The sequence below is a fragment of the Orycteropus afer genome, unplaced genomic scaffold, assembly GCF_000298275.1.
Source record: "Orycteropus afer afer isolate SDZICR_OR568_19922 unplaced genomic scaffold, OryAfe1.0 scaffold00074, whole genome shotgun sequence".
Lineage (NCBI taxonomy): Eukaryota > Metazoa > Chordata > Mammalia > Tubulidentata > Orycteropodidae > Orycteropus > Orycteropus afer.
This window is the reverse complement of record NW_006921661.1, coordinates 4,964,958-4,974,666: the sequence shown is the minus strand read 5'-3', so window position 1 is coordinate 4,974,666 and position 9,709 is coordinate 4,964,958.

The window sequence follows — 9,709 nt, the reverse complement described above, 5'->3', positions numbered from 1 at the left end:
CTCTTTGGCTTCCTGGGTTTTACCCCTTTCTCCTGCTCTCCCGGACTGCTACTCTGTGCTACGCCCGTGCTTACCTTTTGTGTACAAAGTACAATTCTGCTGAGCTTTTCTCAGTCCCTGTTAAATGAGAAGCACATTCGAAAGGGATAGATGGTGGAAGTGGATAACCCAACTCTTAAGAACCAGACACAAGAATGTGGGCAAGTCGATGGTGTGTCCAAAAGGGCAGCATCTGCCCAGAGATAAAGTTCACAAGACAGGAAGGGATAGGAAAGAAAGACGAAGGAAAACAGCAGACATGGGGAGGAAATGGGAAGAGTGCTGTCACAGTGGAGGTGTCACAATCAGTGTCACAAAACAAAATGTATGAATTGTTAAATACAAAACTAGTTTGCTGTATGAGTTTTCACCCTGAATCACAATAAAAAGTTGGGAAAAAAAAGAAAGGAGAACTGAGGCAGGAAGCATCCTGGGGCCTTCGGTGAGGAGCACACCACAGGGCAGAGCAGCAAGTCAGGAGGAGTGTTCAGATCCTGTGGAATGGAGGGGTGCCCTGGCCCCGCTGAGCCCTCGTGCCCTGCTGTGCAGTGAGGTCAGCCCTCGCTCTGGTGTTCCCTTGGGCCTGCAGAGCCTCTTGCCCTAGTAACAAATTGGAGTTTGCTCTTCAAAACCCATCCGATTGCCTAGAGGTGAGAACATGACAGGACAGGAGACTCTTAACTGTTACTCTCCCTGTTTGTGACAAACTTGAGGCTGAGCCATTTAATGGCAGCCTGCTTCTGGTCAGGGTTGTGTGTGCAGTAGAACAGCTCCCACCCTGCCATCTCCTCAGAATCCTTGACACGAGGGTTTGTATAATAACCAAAACCAAACTCACTGCCATTGAGTCAATTCCAACTCATAACGACCCCCCATTGGTTTTCCGAGGCAGTAAATTGTTATGGAAGTACATTTACATTACCCCATCTTCCTTCCACAGAGCGGGCTGGTGGGTTTGAACTGCCAACCTTCTGGTTAGCAGTCACGCATTAGGTACGGTGCCACCAGAGCTCCTTGGTTTCTATAATAAAACACCAAAGTCACTGCCGTCGAGTCGGTTCTGACTCATAGCGACCCCTCCTTGGGTTTCCAAGGCAGTATCACTACAGAAGTAGATTACCCAACCTTCCTTCCAAGGAGTGGCTAGTGGGTTTGAACTACTAGCCTTCTGATTAGCAGTCAAATGCCTTAGGTGCTATCATGCCATCAGAACTTCTGGTTTATATAATATACAACAAAAATTAATAAAACAGCTAACTGAAAAAAATCAGCTTGAACATGGTTTATTGTTTCTACAAATAGCCCCTAGTCATCAAAAAAAAAAGATAAACTAATTTTAATTTGATAGGAAAATGCATTAAGTATTTTAAGGAAGTATGCTCTGAAATTGATGTAGTGCCTAAGACATTTGACTGCTAACCAGAAGGCTGGCAATTCAAACCCACCAGCCACTCCTCGGAAGGAAGGTTCCATAGTGATAGTGCCTCAGAACCCCAAGGAGGGGTCTCTGTGAGTTGGATCTGACTCGATGGAAGCGAGTTTGGTTTTCTTTGGTTTATGTTCTGAAATGATTAAAATACATTTTGATGACTTAAGGAATAAAATGTTGTTTTCAAAAATTTACTTGCAAAAACTTTCTTGTTTCATTCACTTATACAGAACACCTGATTCGTCAAAGAAATTAACCTCACTGGTTTCCACATGAATCAGGGACTCAGCCACTCTTTATTATTGTGATGTGAGGAGACTTCCAGGTGAACATGCAATATGTAGCCCTTTGTTCACACAGCACTTTCCAGAGCTAGGTGACTCCGGGGCTAGTTCTTTGCTGCCAGAAACCTGCCAGTTGCCTTGCCTTCTCCTCTGCCTGCAACCCTGCTGGCTCCTTCAGTGGCACACAGTAGGTGCTCATGATGCTTGTGCAGGGGGAGGGTTAGTGAATGAGGCAGAAAATAGATTCCTGGATTTTGTAACTTGAACCTGTGTGTGTGTGTGGGGGGGGGGTCCCTTGGTCCCCTGGGAGATCTATGAAGGCCTAGTGTCCTTGGAGTTATGGTTGTTCTATGCCTTCAAGTGGATCTTGACTCAAAGTGAGAACTGCCACATAGTTTTCTCAGCTGTAATCGTCACAGGAGATCCCAGGTCTTTCTCCTATGGAGCTGCTGAGTGGGTTTGAACCACCAACCTTTGGGTTAGCAGTCAAGCACTTAACTGTTGTGTTATAAGGGCTCTTGTGTCCAGAGTAGGCATCAAAAGTGATGGTTAGAGGCAGAGCTTCCAAGGATCAAGTGAGACTATGGAGCTGGTTGTTTCTGTAAACAGTAAAAAGAGGTGCACATTTGAGAAACCATCACAGGCCTTCTCAGTAAACTAAGCCGTCATGTGCCACCACCAGCTGGGAGACCTCAGGACTCCCCGCCCTGGGGCTGAGCCTCTGCTGCCTTGCCTTGCCCCTCCCCCACCACATCTGCACTGGGTGCCTTCTTTCTCTGCTTGGTAACACAGTGACCCCTCACCATGCTGTTTTCCCTGATCCCACCCGCCCCCTTACATGATCATATTTGATCCCAAGGACAGCTGTGGAGGATGTGAACAAGATGCCACCATTGCCATTTGACAGGGACCCACAGGAGGGGGCGTGACTTGCTCAAGATGGTACAAATCCTGAGGCCACCCTGGGGCCAGAGCAGGCCCTGACGTCTCTGCAGGGGCTCTTTTACTGCACCCCAACACATGGAGGCCCCACAGCCTGCTTTCTCTGCTCACCCATCTGAACATCCTGCCAGCTACAAGGGCTCTTACCATTCAGCTGCCTCTTGGTAAGGAGGAGGAGGAAATCTGGGAGGACGTTTCTGCCTAAGGAATGGGAAAACTCACGCTTCATAAGCATTGCATTGTGGCAAGTGGTGCCTCTTTCCAGAGGGGCGATGTGCAGATCTGTAACTGTCAGAAATGTGATCTGTCAAAACCACGAGGTCAGCCGCATAAATTGTGACTCGGGGACATACAAGGTAGAGGGGCCAGAGATGCTGGAAGGGTTTCTTTAAGGACTCCCTTTAGCTGTGTCTAACCAAGTGGGTCAAGGGGATAACATGGCAGGACCACCCAGCCAGAGTGAGAAGCAGGAACAAATGCACTGCAGGGCCCTGCATGTATTTCTTTCAACCAAAATCACCGACTGCAGGCTACATGCTAAGCACAGGGCGAGGCTCCAACATGAGAAGAACACAAGGCTGACACAGTCCCTGTTCCCATGAAGCATGGGCCTGAAACAGGAGAGTACAGCCAGCAAGGAGCTTCAGGTCAGGCAGGGGTCCAGGGACTATTGGAGGAGGGGCCAGAATACAAGAAGAAGGTGGGAAAATAAAGGGGAGCGAGCATGGTGGCAGGGGAGCCAAGAGAAACGGGAGAGGATCAACAGGGTGAAAGGCTGCAGGGAGTCATGGAAGATGAAGACAAGGTTCAGCATGGAAGAGGTCCTTGGCGACCTCTGTGAGAGCCAGTTTAAGGTGGGGAGAGCACTGAGGAACCTGAGACCAAGAGGTGGTTGGTGGACAGTGAAGAAGTAGACAATGAGTGTAGGCAAGTCTTGCAAAAAGTTTAGCTGTAGAGAGGAGGAGAAAAATGGGGTGGAAGTTGGAGAGGAATGGTAAAAGATTTACTTCTGAGAAGAGCTAATATAGCAGGGAGGAGGTCAACATTCAGAAAGAAGACAGGGTATTGAAAGGCCCAGAGGAAATGGGTATGAGGGAGAGAGACAGGAGAGGGTCCTCTGTGAGGGAGGAGGTATTAGCCTGGGGGGAGAGCAGGGGGACTGGAGCTGTCTATCTGCATAGGGGATAGATACGTTAGGCTGCAGGCTTTCCCACCTGGCCCCTGATGAGGACAGCCTGGGATGGGTGGGGGCCATTGGAGAGAAGGTCTTAGGGTACAAGCCAGGGCAGAAAATGCTCTGTGAGGGTGACTGGGAGATTTCTGGCCTTTTGAAGTTGATTCCTGAAGTTTAGGGGTGAGGATTGGCTAGGGGAGTCACCTGGATTGCACTCACGTCTTCTCCAGGCTCCCTGCAGCCACCCTCTTGCCCTTCAACCCCTTCTTCACACTGCAAACACAGTGACCTGCCTTAAACACAGCTCTAGCCCTCTATGAAAGAGCTCTGGTGGTGTGTTGCCTAAGGCACTTGACTGCTAACCAGAAGGCTGATGGTTCAAATCCACCAGCCACTCCTCGGAAAGAAGGTTGGAAAATCTACTTGCATAGTGATACTGTCTCAGAAACTCAAAGAGGGGTCACTGTGAGTCAGGTCCGAGTTAGGGCAGTGCGTGCATGTGTGCTAGCCCTCTGTGAACTCAAAGAAACATTCACTTACTTTTGCTGGATGTACTATGTACACTAGTAAACCAAATAGTTGATGAGGGAAATTTCTCTTTATAGAAATATTCCGAGTGAAAAAATGCAGAAGGGATTACAGAATTAGACTATCACCACTCTCTAACACCTAAAGCATCTAAGACAATGATCATCAGTGGCTATTAACATCGCAAAAACAGTGACCATCAGACCCATATGCCTCCTGATGGAAGAACATAGCATCAGTGAAGGGTTCCGCCAAGAGCTTGACCCTGAATTTGATCACCTCTCTCTGTGCTGTCCAATATGTAGACACTAGCCACATGTGGCTATTAAGTAATTAAAAAGTGGCTAGTCCACCTTGAGATGTGCAGTAAGTGTAAAATGCATGCTACATTTCAGAGATTTAGCACAAGAAATGTAAATACTTCTGTGCTGATAATTTATATATTGATCACATGTTGGAATAATATTTTGTATATATTGAGTTAAATAATAAGTATTATAATTAGTTTTACTTTTCAAAATGTGGCTACCAGAAAATTTAAAACTTACCTACATTACTTGCATCGTGACTCACATTATATTTCTGCTGGGTGGAGATGCTTGGGGTCTAACTATCAATATGTAGGAAATTCAGAGGGCAGAGAGACATGTTAAACAGCACCAGGGAATGCAGTCAGCAAGATTTAGACAGTGGGAAACTACAGGATAAATGACCTGGTTTCTTCAATAAAGACATTGCAAAGAAAAATAAGAAAACCCATTGAAGTGATTCAAGAAACTTATTAATCAACCCCATTTATGGACTTTGTTTGGATCCTGTAAGCTAAAAAAAAACTGAAATAAAAAATAGGGAATAATCAAAATTTAGATACTGGGTATTTGATTATAAAATTGATATCTTTGAATTGTGGTGTTGGCAAAGAATACTGAAAGTGCCATGGATTGCAGAAGAACAAATAAATCTGTCCTAGAAAAAGTTCTCTGGTGGTGTAGTGCCTAAGGCATTTGACTGCTAACCAGAAGGCTGGCGGTTCAAACCCACCAGCCACTCCTCGGAAGGAAGGTTGGGCAATCTACTTCCATAGTGATACTGCCTTGGAAACCCAAGGAGAGGGTGCCATGAATCGAATCCCACTCAATGACAGTGAGTTTGGTTTTTCTTGGTAGAAGTGCAGCCAGAATGCTCCTTGGAAGCAAGAATGGCCAGACTTCATCTCACCTACTTTGGTAATGTTGTCAGAAGGGATCATTCCCTGGAGAAGGATATCATGCTTGGTAAAGTGGAGGGTCAGTGAAAAAAGACCCTCAATGAGGTGGACTGACACAGTGGCTGCGCAATGGGCTCAAGCATAGCAATGACTGTGAGGATGGTGCAGGACCGGCAGTGTTTGCTTCTGTTGTACAGAGGGTTGCTATCAATCACATCAAGTCAACAGCACCTAACAAGTTTGATTATATTAAGGACTTGTCAGTTTTTTGGGTGTGATAGTAGGAGTGTTTTTATGCATATTGAAATATTTACAAATGAAATGGCATGATGTCTGGCTGGGGGCAGGATGTGTAGTGGGATAGGAGTAAAATGGGATTGGTCAGGGGTGATGAATGACAGGTACCTGGGGTTCCATTTTTTTACCCTGTCCCTCTAGCACACGCCCTGGCCCCCAGCCAGGTGAACCATTTGTCATCCTTAGGATGTCCCTGCTCCTCCATCCCTCAGGGCCTTTGATTCGGTGTCTCTACCTAGAATTGTCTTCCTTTAACCCATAGCAAACTCCAAGCCAGAGTTCAGCGATCCTCCTCTCCTTTATGAAGTCCTCCCTACATCCTCCCCTCTCCTTCCTCAATTCCGCCCCACAGCAAGTAGGCCTGCCTCCTTTGTGCTCCCCACACCACCTGTGTGCTTCCACCACAGCCCTCCTTGCATTTGCTCTGTAAGTTTCCGTCTGTCACCTCCAGCAAGGCTTTGAACTCCCAGAGGGCAGGCATCCTGTTTTAAGGCACAGCCAGTGCTCAGATAGGTTTGCTAGGTCAATTTTGGTGTACTGAGTGCCCATTTTCCAGATGAAACAGTTAGGGCCTGGAGAAGTTTGTGTATTGGCCAAGTTCACAGAGCTAAAAAAGTGAGAGCTAGAACTTGAAATCAGAAATTTGGAGTCATTTTCCTGCATTACATCAGAGCTGCAGGCTACCCAAACCAAATCCACTGCTGGTGGAAATCTTTATGGAAGCAGACTACCACATCTTTCTCCCACAGAATAGATGGTGGGTTCAAACTGCCAACCTTTCAGTTACCAGCCGAGTGTTTGACCATGCCACCCGGGCTCTTTGCAGGCCAGTTACCTTGATTCGTTTGTCCATTTAGCATTGGTTGGGTGCCCCCTATTGGTGTGGTCCTGACTGAACAAACCCTGGGCAGTGCTATGGGAAAACCACAGCCCACCATGAGAGTATATGAAATGAGGGATTCACCTTGTCCTGAGATCTCAGGCAAGGCGTCCTTGGAGAAGTGAAATTAAACTGAGACTTGAAGCCAGAGACAGGCTGAGGGGACACTGTATGAAAAGGGCTTGGAGTAGAAAGAAGCCAAACATAGGTGAAGGACTCTAGTGGGGCTGGAGTAGAGCAAGATGAGTGATAAGGCTGGAGAGGTGGGCAGTGGCCAGTTTTCTCAAACTGGGGTTTGCAGACATCACCCCTCCTCTACCTGGGCTTGTTTTCTCTCCATTGTATTTTTTTTTTATTTAAATTTTTATTGTGATTTGGGTGAAAGTTTACAAAGCAAATTCACTCTCCATACAGCTACTCACATACACTTGGTCTCATGACATTGACTACAATTTTCCACAATGCAACAGCTCCCCTCCGACTTCCTCCCCATAGTTAACCTCTTCCCTGTGTCCTTCCCTCCCATGCACTCCTGCCCCTTGAGCTGTCTCCCTGTGCATAAACAGCTCTTCTGTTCTCCTATGATTGATCTCTCCAAGGAGTGTATCGGCCTCATGTAAATGTTCAGCTCATATGCCTGTCTTTTGTTTGCCTGGAAGCCACAGGTGTGGGTTCAATTCCAGACCTGATGGGCAGCTAGGGGCCATAGTCTCAGAGGTTCTACCAGGTTCTATCAGGCCAGCAAACTTGGTGCTTTTTTTTTTTTTTTATGATTTTGAGTTTTGTTCCACATTGTTCTCCCACTCTATCCAGGATCTCTTACGTAGATCCCCCTCCAAGTGGTTGACAGTGGTAGCCAGGCACCATCTAGTTCTTCTGGTCTCATAGTCGTATAGGCTGAGGATCGCATGGTGTACCAGTCACTTGGACTAATTGTTTCTCTCACCATTGTATTTTGTCTTTTAGGGTTGGTGATCATTTTTTTTTAACAGAAAAAATGTGTCTTGGCTCCTCTGGAGGTTCCCCTTAGGGCCATACATAGCTCAGCTCAGTGCTAGCCCCTACATTTAAATGGACCATCCCACTGACACCAAAGAATACTACTGCAGCAGATTTAGATTCACAGTCACAGCCCACACTTGCACAAATGTAACTTGATTTCGCTGTGACTGTCTTCAATTGAGCTCAGGAGTGCCCTTTCCAGCTGGTGGCTGAAAACTCTTGATCTTGATACTTCAAAACAACTCAATCATTTCCAGTTAAAACTTAGTTTCTTTGTGATGAGTGTTCAAATTTCCCATTCCTCCCAGACCTTACCCCTTAACCCCTCTGCCTCCTAGTCTTCCCTTCCCCCTGGGAGGAAGCCACTTCCCAGGAGGCTGCTATGTCCTTCTGGGCCCAGGTGCAGGGCTTTTGGCGAGAGTCTCTCTGACCTGCCCAAGGTGTGGCTCATTTGGGTGCCCAGAGCTGGCCCCCACTCTATTACATTAAATGGAGCTCTGGTAGCATAGTGGCTAAAAGCACTTGACTGCTAACCAGAAGGCTGGCGGTTCAAACCCACCAGCCACTCCTCGGAAGGAAGGTTGGGCAATCCTACTTCCGTAGTGATACTGCCTCGGAAACCCAAGGAGGGGTCGCTATGAGTCGGGGCCGACTCGACGGCACATAACAACAACAACAACAATATGGATTTAATTGGCTTTGTAGTTTTGTGTGGCTTTAACCTGTAAACTTGTTTTGGTTTTATGGTTGTAGAATAATCATCAATGTTAGTTTATATTTAGTTTTTGTTTGTTTGTAAAATGCTCTTGAGAGTAAAATTGGAGAGGTAGAGCAATCTATATTAAACAAATTTCCTTGCAATTGTTCATTCTCCTTCCCTTAGAGCCTCCAATACTACCAAGGATCCAGGACCAAGTATAAATAGTTCTTCACTTCAGGAGTGGATCATGTCTATCCCTCCATTAGATAGCAGTGGAAAGGTTATAGGAGGGACTGCATTCACCTATCCCCAACCTTGGCCTTTGTTCCAAATCTTTGGGTGTCCTCAGTGGTCAGTCCCTCTCTTCTAGGTATTTTCCCCTTCCCACTATTTCCCTTAATGCTTTTAACCCCTGGGTTTCCCTCCCCCATTGGGGTCCGTCTTTTCTTCCCCATCACCTCTGGAGGATCAGGCATAAGGTAAAGGACTTTGGCTCCTGCTGTCAGAGCATCTACCAGACAGCCTGAATATTCACAGTGTCCAGACAGGGCCCCTCCTAGCACATCTTATAGGCATCACTATGCCAAAAGAGATTTTTGGCTCTTCACCTTGGCCACGCTCTCAGATGCCCCAGGAAGAGGGTGAAAAGGAAAAGATCTACCCTGGCATGGGTTTAGTCAGGCAATATTATAAATAAAAATAAATTTTCAATTTTCGGGGGCCTGCTGGCATAGTCCCTAAGGCATTTTGACTGCTCACCAGAAGGCTGGCAATTCAAACCCACCAGCCACTCCTCAGAAGGAAGACTGGGCCATCGACTTCTGCAGAGATACTGCCTTGGAAACCCAAGGAGGGGTCACTATGAGTCAAATCAACTCAATGACAGGGAGTTTGGTTTTTTTGGTTTATAGGAATTTTCATCCTTAAAACTATCCATATAGTATATACCCTAAAGAAGTTAGAGCCATGACAAGAACAGATATATGCACACCCATGTTCATCACAGCACTATTTACAATAGCCAAAAGTTGGAAACAACCTAAATGTCCATCAACTGAGGAATGGATAACCAAACTATGGTACATACATACAATGGAATACTAGCAATGCTAAAGAATAATGTAGAATCTGCAAAACTGCATAACGTGGATGAACTTGGAGGACATTATGCTGAGTGAAATAAGTCAATCACAAAAGGACAAATATTGTATTAGTCCATTATTGTAA